Genomic DNA, 13,295 nt, shown 5'->3' on the forward strand with positions numbered 1-13,295 from the left:
TTCTGGAATAGTGTTTCTTTACTAAGGAGCAGCAAATGGAGAGGGCCTGATGTGAGAGTCAGTCTGGCATGTTCAGGGATCACTAAGTACGTCAGTGAACAATTGCTCAATTGAGGGTAACTTGCATAGCGCATGGCTCTTTATCTTTACTCCTAAATGTCATTTTCCTTTGTTTATTTTGCAGTAATTACAATGGCCTTTCTTTATCTCTTATGAAATTGATATTTCTGAAAAATTCACCATTCCCCTGCCACTATTTTCATAGAATATTCTTCACTTTTGGTTTGTCTGAGATTCTCCCAGGATTACACTCAGATTATGCATTTCCAGCTGAAGTAATAAGTGATGTCATTTCGTCCTTGGTATATTCGTTTCTGGAGGCACATATCCGTCTCTTTTCCTGGCACATTGACTTTGATAATCCATTCAAGTTGCTTCCTATTTCACCATTTTATCGGCACCATTTCAGTCCTGTACAACTAATAAGCAATTTCACAGTAGCTCTTTTAGGACCATGAAAATATCCTACTCCGCATCAAAATTTCCCCCTAGGGTTTAGTATGCATTGTCATTTTTTTCCTGGTCCTATCTTTAAAATGGAGGTTGCAAAATGATGAATTTCTGACTCCAGCACTCATTCCACATTTACCATTCAGCACTGCACATTCCACTGTAAGCAAAGGCCCTCTCTTTTTACATCTATCTATCTATCTATCTATCTATCTATCTATCTATCTATCCATCCATCCATCTATCTATCTATCTATCTATCTATCTATCTATCTATCTATCTATCTATATCTATCATCTATCTGTCTAATCTATCATCTATCTATTATCTATTGTCTCCCTATCATCTATCTATCTATCTATCTATCTATCTATCTATCTATCTATCATCTATGTATGTATGTATGTATGTATGTATCTATCTATCTATATATCTATCTAGTATTCATCTCTCTATAATGGGCATTCTCAACTTTTCATTTATAAATTATTACTGTACTTACAATGATTTGGGCATTCAAATTACACTATATTTGATCAGCATACACCTCTCTGCCTGGTTCCTGTGTTGTTGTAACATGTGCCTATTATTTTTACAAGAACTTCCCTACAATTAGCATAACAAAATGTTTCAGGTTCATCTTATACCTATCTTGCCCGAGCCTACTTTAGTGGGAAATAGTATTATAGCCTGAGATTTGTTCATTAATAATTTTGTATCTTTTTCTGGGTCCCTTCAGCAGATAAAGGTAAGGGTAAAAGAAATATATGTATTTTTAATACATATATGTACACACACACACATATATACACACACACACATACACACACACACACACACACACACACACACACACATATTTCTATCTCTTTTTGCTTGCATGCATTTTTTTGTCAGAGTGAAAATGTTGGCTCTAAATGATACCACCACTTTTCCTTTTTTATTCACTTCCATAGTATAACTATAATTGATGCTTCTGTTACAAAAGTAAAAATATAAGGAGTTGAGAATCTGTCTGTAGTCTCCCCACTACCAACCAAACTACATTCAAGAAGTGTGTATCATGAAATATTTTAACCATAAATTACTTGGATTAATCCTTTATTATTATTTTTCTTTCTGAATGGTTATTTTCTCAAAATAGAACTGTTATAACTTATTATAATTTGCTTTAAGTTTTAGGTATTTTCTTTTTCCTCTTCTTCTCATTCTTGTTAATTTGATTTGATTTTCTGAATATGAAAAAATACTTACATTCTTTCAAAGGCCAAAACTACACAAAGTGGATTTTCAGAGTGCCGTCATTTTTCCCCAATTGCTTTCTCCTGTCACTTTCCCTGACCCATTATAACTGTTTATGGTTTATTCATTTTTCTAATATTTTTGTAAATATAAGCAGATGCAAATGTTCCTTTGCACTTTACTCTTATTCACTTACTTTCTCAGAAATCCCTCCATATATGTTCATAGAGCTATTCCTCTTTATTTTACAGCTTAATAGTACTTTATTTTGTGTAGGCACCGTCATTAATTTACCCAATCTTCTACGCTTGGACTGTTAGTTTATTTAGAATATTTGCAAGCACTATTAATGTTGCAATGAATACACTCATGCATATAATATTGCCATACTTTCAGAGGTTTATCTTTACAGTAACTTTACAAAGTGAACTTCTGGATTAAAGAGTTAATACATATGTAATACTTTAGATATTGTCAAGGTATCAAGTAAAATGAACACTGAGAATTGACCATTGGATTTAGGAATCTGGAGGTCACTGGTAATTTAGGCAAAGGCACTTTTGATAGAATGTTCAGGCTAAAAGCCTGATTAAAGTATATTTAGAAGGAACTGCTGACAACGACTTATAGATAATTGCTTTAAATAGTTTTGCTATGAAGAGGAACAGAATAAAGGAACAATTGCAAGAACCAAAATAGGGTTAAGGGAAAGTTTATTTTTCTTTTTTAAGTTAAGAGAAAGAATAGCACACATTATGTATTGGGCATTTTCTCTAATAGTATGATAGAATTCTAGAGTCATCCATTTTTATTCATTTTTTGAAGTATTATATTCAGATTATTTTATAATAAAAATATATGGACCAGGTGCAGTGGCTTAAGCCTGTAATCCTAGAACTTTGGGAGGCCAAGGCGAGTGGATCACCTGAGGTCAGGAGTTGGAGACCACCCTGACCGACACGGTGAAACCTCGTCTCTATTAAAAAGACAAAATTAGCCAGGGGTGGTGGTGTGTGCCTGTAATCCCAGTTATTCGGGAGGCTGAGGCAAGAGATATCGCTTGAATCCAGGAGGTGGAGGTTGCAGTGAGTCGAGATCGTGCCACTGCACTACAGCCTGGGCAACAAGAGCAGAACTCTGTCTTCAAAAAAAGAAAAGAAAATACAAGTTTAAGTTTTAATCCTGTGTAAGAGCCTGAAAGTTCACAAGGACCCTGCACCATGGCAGCTTCTGAATTGTAATTGCCCCATCCCCTGCAGACTTTTTCAGACTCTTAGCCGCAACTTTAAAAACTGACAATCAGATCAAAGGGAAAATTCTCATTAAATTCCAGTCTTTTGATTTTTCTGCCTCCTCCCCAAGATTCTCCACTACAAAATCTCACAGACTCAAGGAATATCTGATGACTTCCAAATAAGTTTTCTTATTTTTATTTTTTGTGTCTGCAGGTTTTCTAGTTTTCCTCAGGAATAGGACTGAGTAAAATAAAATATTCAGTCTTTCACAGATAATAGTTAACTTTCTTGTAAAAGCATCCTATAAAATGATTTTTACAGAAATAAAACAGTAGAATATATATGTAAAAAACTATCTATCAACCGTTTACATAGTATCTTGAAACATTCCTATATTTGCCTCAAAGAGTTTTAGGGAATATTATACCACATAATATTGAAGTTATCTTTATAACCCCAATGCTAATTTTGTTTCTTGTTTTCTAGATTTAACTACTATTCTCACTTTTTCTTATATCTTATAAATGATTATTACTGTATATGTTTATGTCCATTGCAATATAGAATATTGTACTTTATTTTTCTGAATTTTACACAAATGATGTCTTATTATAAATATTGTGTAAGTAATAAAATGCAATGGGAATTTCCAGCTTAAAACATAATATATGGAATACCAAGATTTATTCAATATCCACTCTTCCACATGTTTGCCATGTGCGATCCTGGGGAAATCTCTTAGACTTCTGGTGTCTCATTTTTTACATCTGTATAATGGAGATGATAGTACTTATTTCAACAAGTTGTTGTGTGTGGTAAGTGAGTTAGCAGTATAGAATATACTTGACACCAAGTGAAAACTGAAATAAATATTTACTTTTTATTATCACATATCTTTCTGTTCTGTTTAGTAAATGTTGTATACAATCTGTGTTTAAAAATGATAAATGAGTCTGTAATTTACTCATTTGCAATACACCCTTGTATGCACATCCAATTATCCATCGTGGACATTTTAGTTGGTTCAATTGTTCACTATTACTGTGAGCTGTGAGAGACATTACTACATGTGTCTTCTCAAGCACATGCATGTGGTGAGTTATTAGCAACATATGGCTAAATGTTAAAGTTGTATTCCTATTCAAAGGCACTTCACAATGCCAGATTGAATTGCCTTCCAAAATTCTGTTTGTTTACTTCCATCATTACCTCACATTTCATCACATTCTCATGAAGTCTTACATCCTTTTAAATATTTGTATTCCGGTAGTTGTAAAATAAAATCCCTTTTTATTATGTTGGAGGGAAGGGCCACATATCCTTGATTACTAATGTAATCAGGTATCTTTACAACCTCCATCCCTTTTTGTCCATCGCTATCTGTAAAAATGGTTATATTCTTGATATATGAATCTTCCCTGGTGTGGAGTATAAAAAGATGATAATTATTCTCTAATTAAAATTTTCTAAATTCAAAACCTATGAAGAAACATATACAAATCAAACCAAGATAGATAGATAGATAGATTAGATAGATAGATAGGTAGATAGATAGATAGATAGATGATAGATAGATAGATAGATATATAGATAGATGATAGAAATAAAATGCAAAATGTTTTGTTGGAAAATGTAGCTAGATAAGTGGGCACATGGGCTTTCACACTTTTCCTACATAACTAATTGTATTCACAGAACTTCAGAACCACGGGCACTGCTAAACAACTTCAACTTCCCTATTGAAAAGCCCCTGAGTCTCTTCCGGAAATCCTGCCAGTAAGAATAACTCGAATTTCTATGTGTGAAGGTAAGGCAGCAATATGAGACAGACAGAGATGAAGCTAATCAGCCAACTATACTGTTTATTTCTTCAAGCTTAGCAACTAGTGAAGAAGGGAAATGGAGAGCACCCAACGGTGGTTGCCTCACAGTTTTTACTACTAGAAGATGTAGTGGAGACATCTTTCTGCTCACTACCAGCCCTAAATTTCTGTCTCATACCACATTTGTCTTAACTATTAAGACTATGGTGACTGGGGTATGGTGTGTCAGGGTTAAGACGACTGAAAGGTAGTAACTATAACAGCCTCAAGCTCAGGAAATTAGTGAACAAAATCAAACCCCCTGATTCTAGTGTTACTGTCCCCAATCACAGAGTGTTTATTAAATTTTATAACTGAAATTACATCAAATGTATTCTTTTGTAGCTGTATGTTTTGCTCAGTATAATTTTGTGACATCTATGAGTGCTTTTGCATGTAGATCTTTTTGATTCATTCGAATTGATCCTAAGCATTTTAATGCACGACTATTCCACAATATATTTATGTTTGCAGTTAGATGAATTTTTGCCCATTTTTAGCTACAGAAAACAATGATGCTACCATCATTTTTGTATAAGTCATCTGAAGCACATGTATGTGCACGTCTATTTTTATACATCAACAAAAATGGAAATAGTTATCAAAATATTAAGAAATCAATCCAGCAATACTTACAAAAATAACATAAAACACAATTGGATTTATTCTAGAAGTACAAAGTTGGTTTGAAAATTTAGCAATTCAGTAACATTATTGACTACTTTAACCAAGTACCTAAGAGGTATATATTCTCAAACACTACAGAAGAAAAGCATTTGTAAGAAGTCAAATCATCTCAGATGATACTCTCTTCTAAAACTAAGAAATAAAGGGCACTTTCTTAATATAATATAGGTATCAACATACAAAACCTAGCAGTAAAACTACAAATTACTCTCTGAGGGAGTGAGACAAGGATGATTAAGATCACCAGTGACATTGATCATGGAACTAGAATTTCTAGCCAGTGATAAAGTATGAAAAAGTAATAGATGTTATAAAGATAAAAAAGGAATCAATAAAATAACCACTATTTTTTAGTTATGAATGCACATAAGAAAATAAAAAAGTTTCCACAGATATCATTAGAATTAAAAAGTGCATGCAATTAAACAGTGTAGCAAGTTTTCTGATAAATTAACCATCTTTACAGTTAACAATCATAGCTTAGAGGTCTGACTACAAAATATAATAAAAGCAACAGATTTTTCTCTCACTAATAAAGGTTTGAAAAGCCAGTATACACAAGCATCATGAATTTTAAAAATAAAGCACTAACTAGTGTTCTCATTCCCCCCTTTTACCTATAATCCAATCTCTATAAGGTAAGATGTTTAAATTGGGATATAATTAAGTTTAAACATACTGGGTTAAAAAAAATCTGTAACTATCAAGGACTGTGCTGGTAATACCAGGTAGACATCAGATCCACAATTATAACTCCTACAAATCATTGTGATCAAGGACGCTGTGACTCACATTTACTAAAGTCAAAGCCTAAAAGCCAACCTACCAGGTAGCGCAAAACTTTGATCTAGCCTTCAGCCCACAAGGAGGTCCTCTTAATTATTTCCTTAATTTCCCGCATGTTTATCATTATGCTAGACTCTAGGATAGCGAATTATTTTCTTCCCTTAAATCTTGTCTAAGTTCAGAATTCATTAAGAAGAAAATATACAAATCAGATGGCTAGAGAATAAAATACAAATTTAATTACTAATAGACTTGAATCAGGAACTGCAGTTACATAGTGGCCAAAGACGCTTCTAATATCCTTTCCACTGAACTGAACTCTCGCCTCCAGATGACAGCCCAGGCATTCGGCACTGCCACAAAATGCATAACCTACCCTAGAAAGTGTACCACATGGACCTGCTAAGAATGACTACTTCTTAGTGGCTGGTTTTGTTAAACAAGAAGAAAGTGGCTATGTACACCATGTTAATTTTTTTCTCCCAAATTCGCTAATCAGGAAATCAACTCTTCACTCCTTAAATAGGAATGACAGAAGTGGTGGAATGAGGTCAGAAATATCCCAACCAACTATTACCCTTTTGGTAGAACAGTGGGAAATTCCCATACCTTATGCAAACATAGAAAATAAAGAATAAAGATTGCACTGTTGATCATGTAGACGTATTGAATATATTTTTGTATGTTTTTAAAACTTTTATTTATGTCTTTATGAATAATTTTTGTGAATTAAGTAGTTTCATGAATAATTCTTAAAATAATTGTATGCGTATCAATATTACAGTATTGTCCACTACAAGTTTTTAGAAAATATTTCATTTAAGAAATCTTTCACAACCTTGAATCATAAGGTATTCTGCTATAATTACACCTAAAGTGTAAGATGTTTATTATTATGTTTAGGTCTGTAACACACATGAAGTTTATTTTTGGTGTGAGTACAGAGCTACTTTAATTTTACTTCCTCTTATATGTAACTGTGTATCTGCTCTGCTCACTCCCTCTGTTTTATCCCGTATTTCATCGCTGCATTTCAGGGCACATTTCCCAGTTCCCTTGTTTCTGGGAGAGATCATGCGATTGGTTTGTACTCATAATTTTTTTTTTAAAGGGCTGCATGTCAACTCCAGGGCTAAAGAGCTAAGAGCAGATGTATCCCCTTCATTTTCCTTTATTCTTTGTCTATAACCAGAAATAGAGACGAGAGTACAAAACTCGGCCCCAGGGAAATGGCAGAACCACAGGAGTGGACCAGAGCCTACGCCCATAACCCAAAGCCTGTCAACACATAATCATATTGTGGCATGGGTGAGATGTAAGCCTTTATTACCTCAAGCCTTCGAGATTTGGGAATTGTTTATTAGTGTTTGTTTCCTTTGTTAATATATAATAGAAATTAGTATATTGAAGTGGCATTCTGTAAAAACAAAAACTTAAAATATTTAAAACGACTTTGCTCTTGTGATAAAATAGTGTGTGGTGATGGAAGTTATGGCATGTTTTGGCAAGATAGACTTTCATATGCACTAGTAAAAATATTGCTTAAGCTGTTTTCCGTATTAGTTTGAAAGTAAGTGTATCTGCTTTTGATGGCTTTGGGAAAATTGATTGAAATTATCAGTAGTAGTGTTGACTATCATTGGATACTTTCAACAAGATATAAAAGTGAGCTGGGAGGACGAGGCAGCAGATTACGACGTCAAGAGATCGAGACCATCCTGACCAACATGGTGAAATCCCATCTCTACTAAAAATACAAAAATTAGCCATGCATGGTGGCATGCACCTGTAGTCCCAGCTACTCAGGAGGCTGAGGCATGAGAATTGCTTGAAACCAGGAGGTGGAGGCTACAGTGAACCAAGATCATGCCTCTGCACTCCAGCCTGGGTGACAGAGTGAGAGTCTGTTTCAAAAAACCAAAACCAAACCAAACAACGACAACAACAAAAAACAAGCTAACTAAGAAAATTATGCATTTGTTTGAAAGCAGAAATTAAATGTTAAAGAATGAATTCAGAAATTACTTATATCAAATGATGGAATATGTAGCTTATTTTATAACAAAGTCAATAAGATATATGAATTTTAAAAAGCTTTGAGCATCAATCAGTAAAGCTCTTAGCAAACTAAGTAACGCAAATCTTGGGAAAAACACATTTTAATTCAGTGTGTTTTCACGTCAAGCATGATATACTCAAGGTGTTTGCCAGTAAGTTGCCAAGGAAGAAGGCCTGGGGACAAGAATGCAAACACCTCAAGTAGATTTGAGAACTCTGTGTCTAAAAGAATGTTGGATATTTTCTCTGACCCAGGGAGCTAACTGAAAAATATAGATCTGAAATGTACTCCATTTCTTGAGGATTATATACTAAAAAGGCAAAAGAAATCCAGAAGACTGGTCAGAAAAGTGCTTATATTGTTTGTCAGTCTTAATATTTTGGAGTACAGAGTAGGTTCCAAAATGTATTCTGCTTGAGAGGCATATATTTTTCCAACACTCACTTCAGTTGTGGAAAGAAAAATCTTGGTTAATGAAGAACCTCCAAGAGGTTGGAGGCAAGAAACACAGAGAACATGGATGAGATAATTTCAACCCATAAACGAAGTCAGACAATGAAGAGCCTATTAAAAAAACATGGCCCATGCCCAAGATGATAGTCTATCTCAGTATCTGTCTAACAATTTTTACAAGATGCTACTGCCCAGAATTACCACTTCTCTCTATGAACTGCATTCTTTCCATTTCATACTAGAAGTGGTTTACACCATACTTTTTGGTTATTTAAGAGAATAATTTGCTTTGGGAGGTCACTAGACAGCAACGAACTATATTTGAGCTGGCAGATAGATCATTTAGAGATGCTAGAATTGAAAATAATACAATTATGGGAAGAGTTTTAGAGTTTTTTTTTCCACTAGAGTAGGATGTGGTTATTTGGCGAGAAAGGAGAGAAGGGAGAAAAAAGCATACTAACATTTGGTAAAAGGAAGTGTATTAATCATGGTCCTCTAGAGAAACAGAACTAATAGGATATATATGTGTGTGTGTATATATATATGTAAAGGGGAGTTTATTAAAGAGTATTAACTCGCAGGATCCCTGGGTCCTACAATAAGCTGCTTGCAAACTAAAGAGCAAGGAAGCCAGTCTGACTCCCAAAGCTGAAGAACTTGGAGTCCGATGTTTGAGGGCAGGAAGCATCCTGCACGAGAGAGAGATGTAGGCTGGGAGGCTAACGCAGAAATGTCTTTTCACATTTTCCTGCCAGTGTTATATTCTGGCCGTGATGCCAGCTGAATAGATGGTGCCCACCCAGATTAAGGGTGGGTCTGCCATTCCCAGCTCACTGACCCAAATGTTAATTTCGTTTGACAACACCCTCACAGATACACCCCGGATCAATATTGTCCTCCTTCAATCCAATAAAGTTGACACTCAGTATTAACTATCACAAGTCCACCCCTTGTCGACTTGAACCCATACACATCTTCTGAGATCATACAAAATCTTCAAATACAGACAATAATAAGGTCATAATTACAGCTAACATAATACAACTATCCTTCCTACCACCAGAAATGTACCAATCCCCAACCCAAATGCTATTACATAAAGTTAACAACACTTAAACACTAATATGAGGTCAATAAATCTTGTGTCAAATAATAAAGGAAAAAGGAAATAAAATGAAGATATTTTATTAGTACAAGTGTATATGTGCACAAACATGTTTTTAACCAAAGAAGGAGGAAATACTCGTGACAATTACAGTCCTTTTTTCTGCAGCTAGTCATGTGGTCATAGCTGGTATTGATGACTACCTTCTTCTTCTACTACCCATTCTGTAGTCCCTTTGCCTTCAACAAGCATCTCAGCAGGTCGTATTTTTTTTTCTCGTGGAGTGACCCAAACCTTCATTCGTGAAGCGCTTGGGCCATTTGTAGTCCTGCCTGGATTGGGCTGTTGTAGTTTCCCAGTGGCCTTAATCATAGGGCATGGTAATACTAAGAGACACCCTAATGGATCTCCTGTATTCCATGCATACTCTTGCTTACCTCCATTGTGGAGTACAGACTGATTTCATCTTGATAGTCCAGGTCAATCACCCCAGCAAACACTGTAACTCCCTTCTTAGCCTATTGATTTAAAGGTAGGAGGAGCCCAAGGTGTCCAGGTGGCAATCTTAATTTCCAGTTTAGTAGAATCATTGTTATGTCTCCTGATGGCAGTGTCCCTCCCTCTGGAACTAAGACCCATAGGCTGGGAGAATGTAATGTTGCAGGAACAGGAAGCAAAAATTTTGCTAGTGGATCACAAGGGGTGACAGTTAGTGGTGCCACTTCCTTCTTTTGATTCCTGGACCTGTGAATCCTGGTATAGGAGAAACAGTGTCATTTGTTGGACGCTGATTCAGAGCATACATTCTGGAAAACTTTGCCCCAGACATGCAAAGTATTGTCACCTAGTTGGCATTGTAAGTGTGGCTTCAAAGACCTTTCCACTAGATTCTATCAATCTAGTTGCTTCAGGATGATGGGCAACATGGTAAGACCAGTGAATTCCATGAGTATGAACCCACTGCCGCACTTCTTTAGCCAGAAAGTGAGTGCCTTGGTCAGAGGCAATGCTGTGTGGAATACTATAATGGTGGATAAGGTATTCTGTGAGTACACGAATGGTAGTCTTGTTAGAGCACTGTGTGCAGGATAGGCAAACCCATATCCAGAGTAAGAGTCTATTCCAGTGAGTACAAACCTTTGCCCTTTCCATGATGGAAGAGATCCAATATAATCAACCTGCCACCAGGTGGCTGGCTGATCACCCTGAGGAATGGTGCCATATTGAGGACTCAGTGTTGGTCTCTGCTGCTGGCAAATTAGGCACTTAGCAGTGGCCATAGCCAGGTCAGCCTTGGTGAGCAGAAGCCCAGGTTTCTGAGTCCATGAACAACCTCCATTCCTGCCACGATGGCCACTTTGTTCATGAGTCCATTGGGCGATGGCAGGAGTGGCTGGGGAAAGAGGCTGAGTGGTGTCCACAGATTGGGACATCCTATCCCACTAGATTATTAAAATCCTCCTCTGCTGTGGTCACCTGTTGGTGAATACTCACATGCGATACAAATATTTTCAATTTTTTGCCACTCAGGGAGGTCCATTCACGTACCTCTTTCCCAAATTTCTTTGTCATCAACTTTCCAATCATGCTTCTTCCAAGTCCCTCATCATCCAGCCAAACCATTGGCTACAGCTCATGAATGAGTATATAATCTCACATCTGGCCATTTCCCCTTCCATGCAAAGTGCACAAGCAGGTGCACTGCTCAAACTTCTGCCCACTTAGAGGATTTCCCTTCACCACTGTCCTTCATGGATGTCCTAGAATGGGGCTGCAGTGCTGCAGCTGTCCATTTTTGAGTGGTACCTGCAAATCATGCAGACCCATCTGTGAACCAAGCCCTAGTCTTCTCTTCCTCTGTTAACTGGTCATAGGAAGCTTTCCATGAAGCCATCGGTGCAGGCTGAGGAAGAGAAGGCAGGGTGGCAGGAGTGGAGACCATGGACATTTGAGACACTTCCTCATGTAACTTACTTGTGCCTTCAGGACCTGCTCAAGCCTAATCACATACATACCACTTCTATTTGATGATGGAATGCTGTTGTGCATGATCCATTTTATGTCTAGATGGGTCAGAGGGCACCCAGTTCATGATAGGCAGATTGGGTCACATGGCAACTTGATGACACATAGTCAAACATTCAGTTTCCACCAAAGCCCAGTAACAGGCCATGGGCTGTCTCTCGAAATGAGAGTATTCATCTGCAGAAGTTGGCAGGGCCTTGCTCCCAAACCCTAGAGGCCTCCACTGTGATTCACCTGTGGAGGTCTGCCAGAGGCTCCCCATAGAATTCCTATAAGCCAATGGCACTTCAAACACCATTGGATCCGCTGGGTCATATGACCCAAGAGCAACTTGCACAGCAGCTGGAACTATTGCAGAGCCTTCTCCTGTTCTAAACCCCACTCAAAACTGGCAGCCTTTCAGGTCATTTGACAAAGAAGCCAGAGTTAACACAAACAAATAAGGAATGTCTTACCTCCAATATCCAAATAGATCCGAAAGGCCTTTCTTAGTTGTAGGAGTGGCCAAAGGCAGCAACTTATCCTTCATCTCAGAAGGAATATCTCAACAGGCCTCCAAACACTGGACCGCTAGAAACTTTACTGAGGTAGAAGTTCCCTGAATTTTAGTTGGGTTTATTTCTCATCCTCTGGCATGCAAATGTCTCACCAACAAGTCCAGTGTGTTTGCTACTTCATATTCACTGGATCCAATCAGCATAATGTCGTCAATGTAATGGACCAATGTGATAGCTTGTGGAAGTGAAAACCGATCAAGTTCTGCCTAAATAAGATTATGACACAAAGGCGGAAAGTTGATATACCCCTGATTAACACAGTAAAAGTATATTGCTGGCCTTGACAATAAGGCAAATTGCTTTTGGTGGGTCTTATGAACAAGAATGGAGAAAAAGACATTTGCCAAATCAACAGATGCATGCTTGGTACCAGGAGATGTGTTAATTTGCACAAGCAATGAAACCATATCTGGTACAGTAGCTACAATTGGAGTCACCACTTGGTTAAGCTTATGATAATCCTCTGTCATTCTCCAAATCCATATGTTTTCTGCAAAGGCTAAATAGGAGAGTTGAATGAGGATGTGGTGGGAATCACTGTCCCTGCGTCTTTCAAGCCCTTGATGGTGGCACTAATCCCTGCAACTCTTCCAGGGATGCAATATTGTTTTTGATATAATATTTTCCTAGGTAAAGGCAGCTCGGATGGCTATTTGGTCTTTCCCACCATAATAGTCCACATCAAACAAATCAAGGAGCAAATGTGGTGGTTCCCCCAGCTGTTAAATATGTCTATACCAATTATGCATTCTGGCACTAGGGAAGTGACC

At 37.0% G+C, this 13,295-nt stretch overlaps 1 pseudogene; it reads left to right on the top strand.

Moving 5' to 3' along the window:
- Positions 1-13,295, top strand: part of LOC140711548 (uncharacterized) — a 74,500-nt pseudogene that overhangs the window by 29,237 nt on the left and 31,968 nt on the right.

This window comes from Chlorocebus sabaeus, chromosome 4, assembly GCF_047675955.1.
Source record: "Chlorocebus sabaeus isolate Y175 chromosome 4, mChlSab1.0.hap1, whole genome shotgun sequence".
NCBI classification, from domain to species: Eukaryota; Metazoa; Chordata; class Mammalia; order Primates; family Cercopithecidae; genus Chlorocebus; species Chlorocebus sabaeus.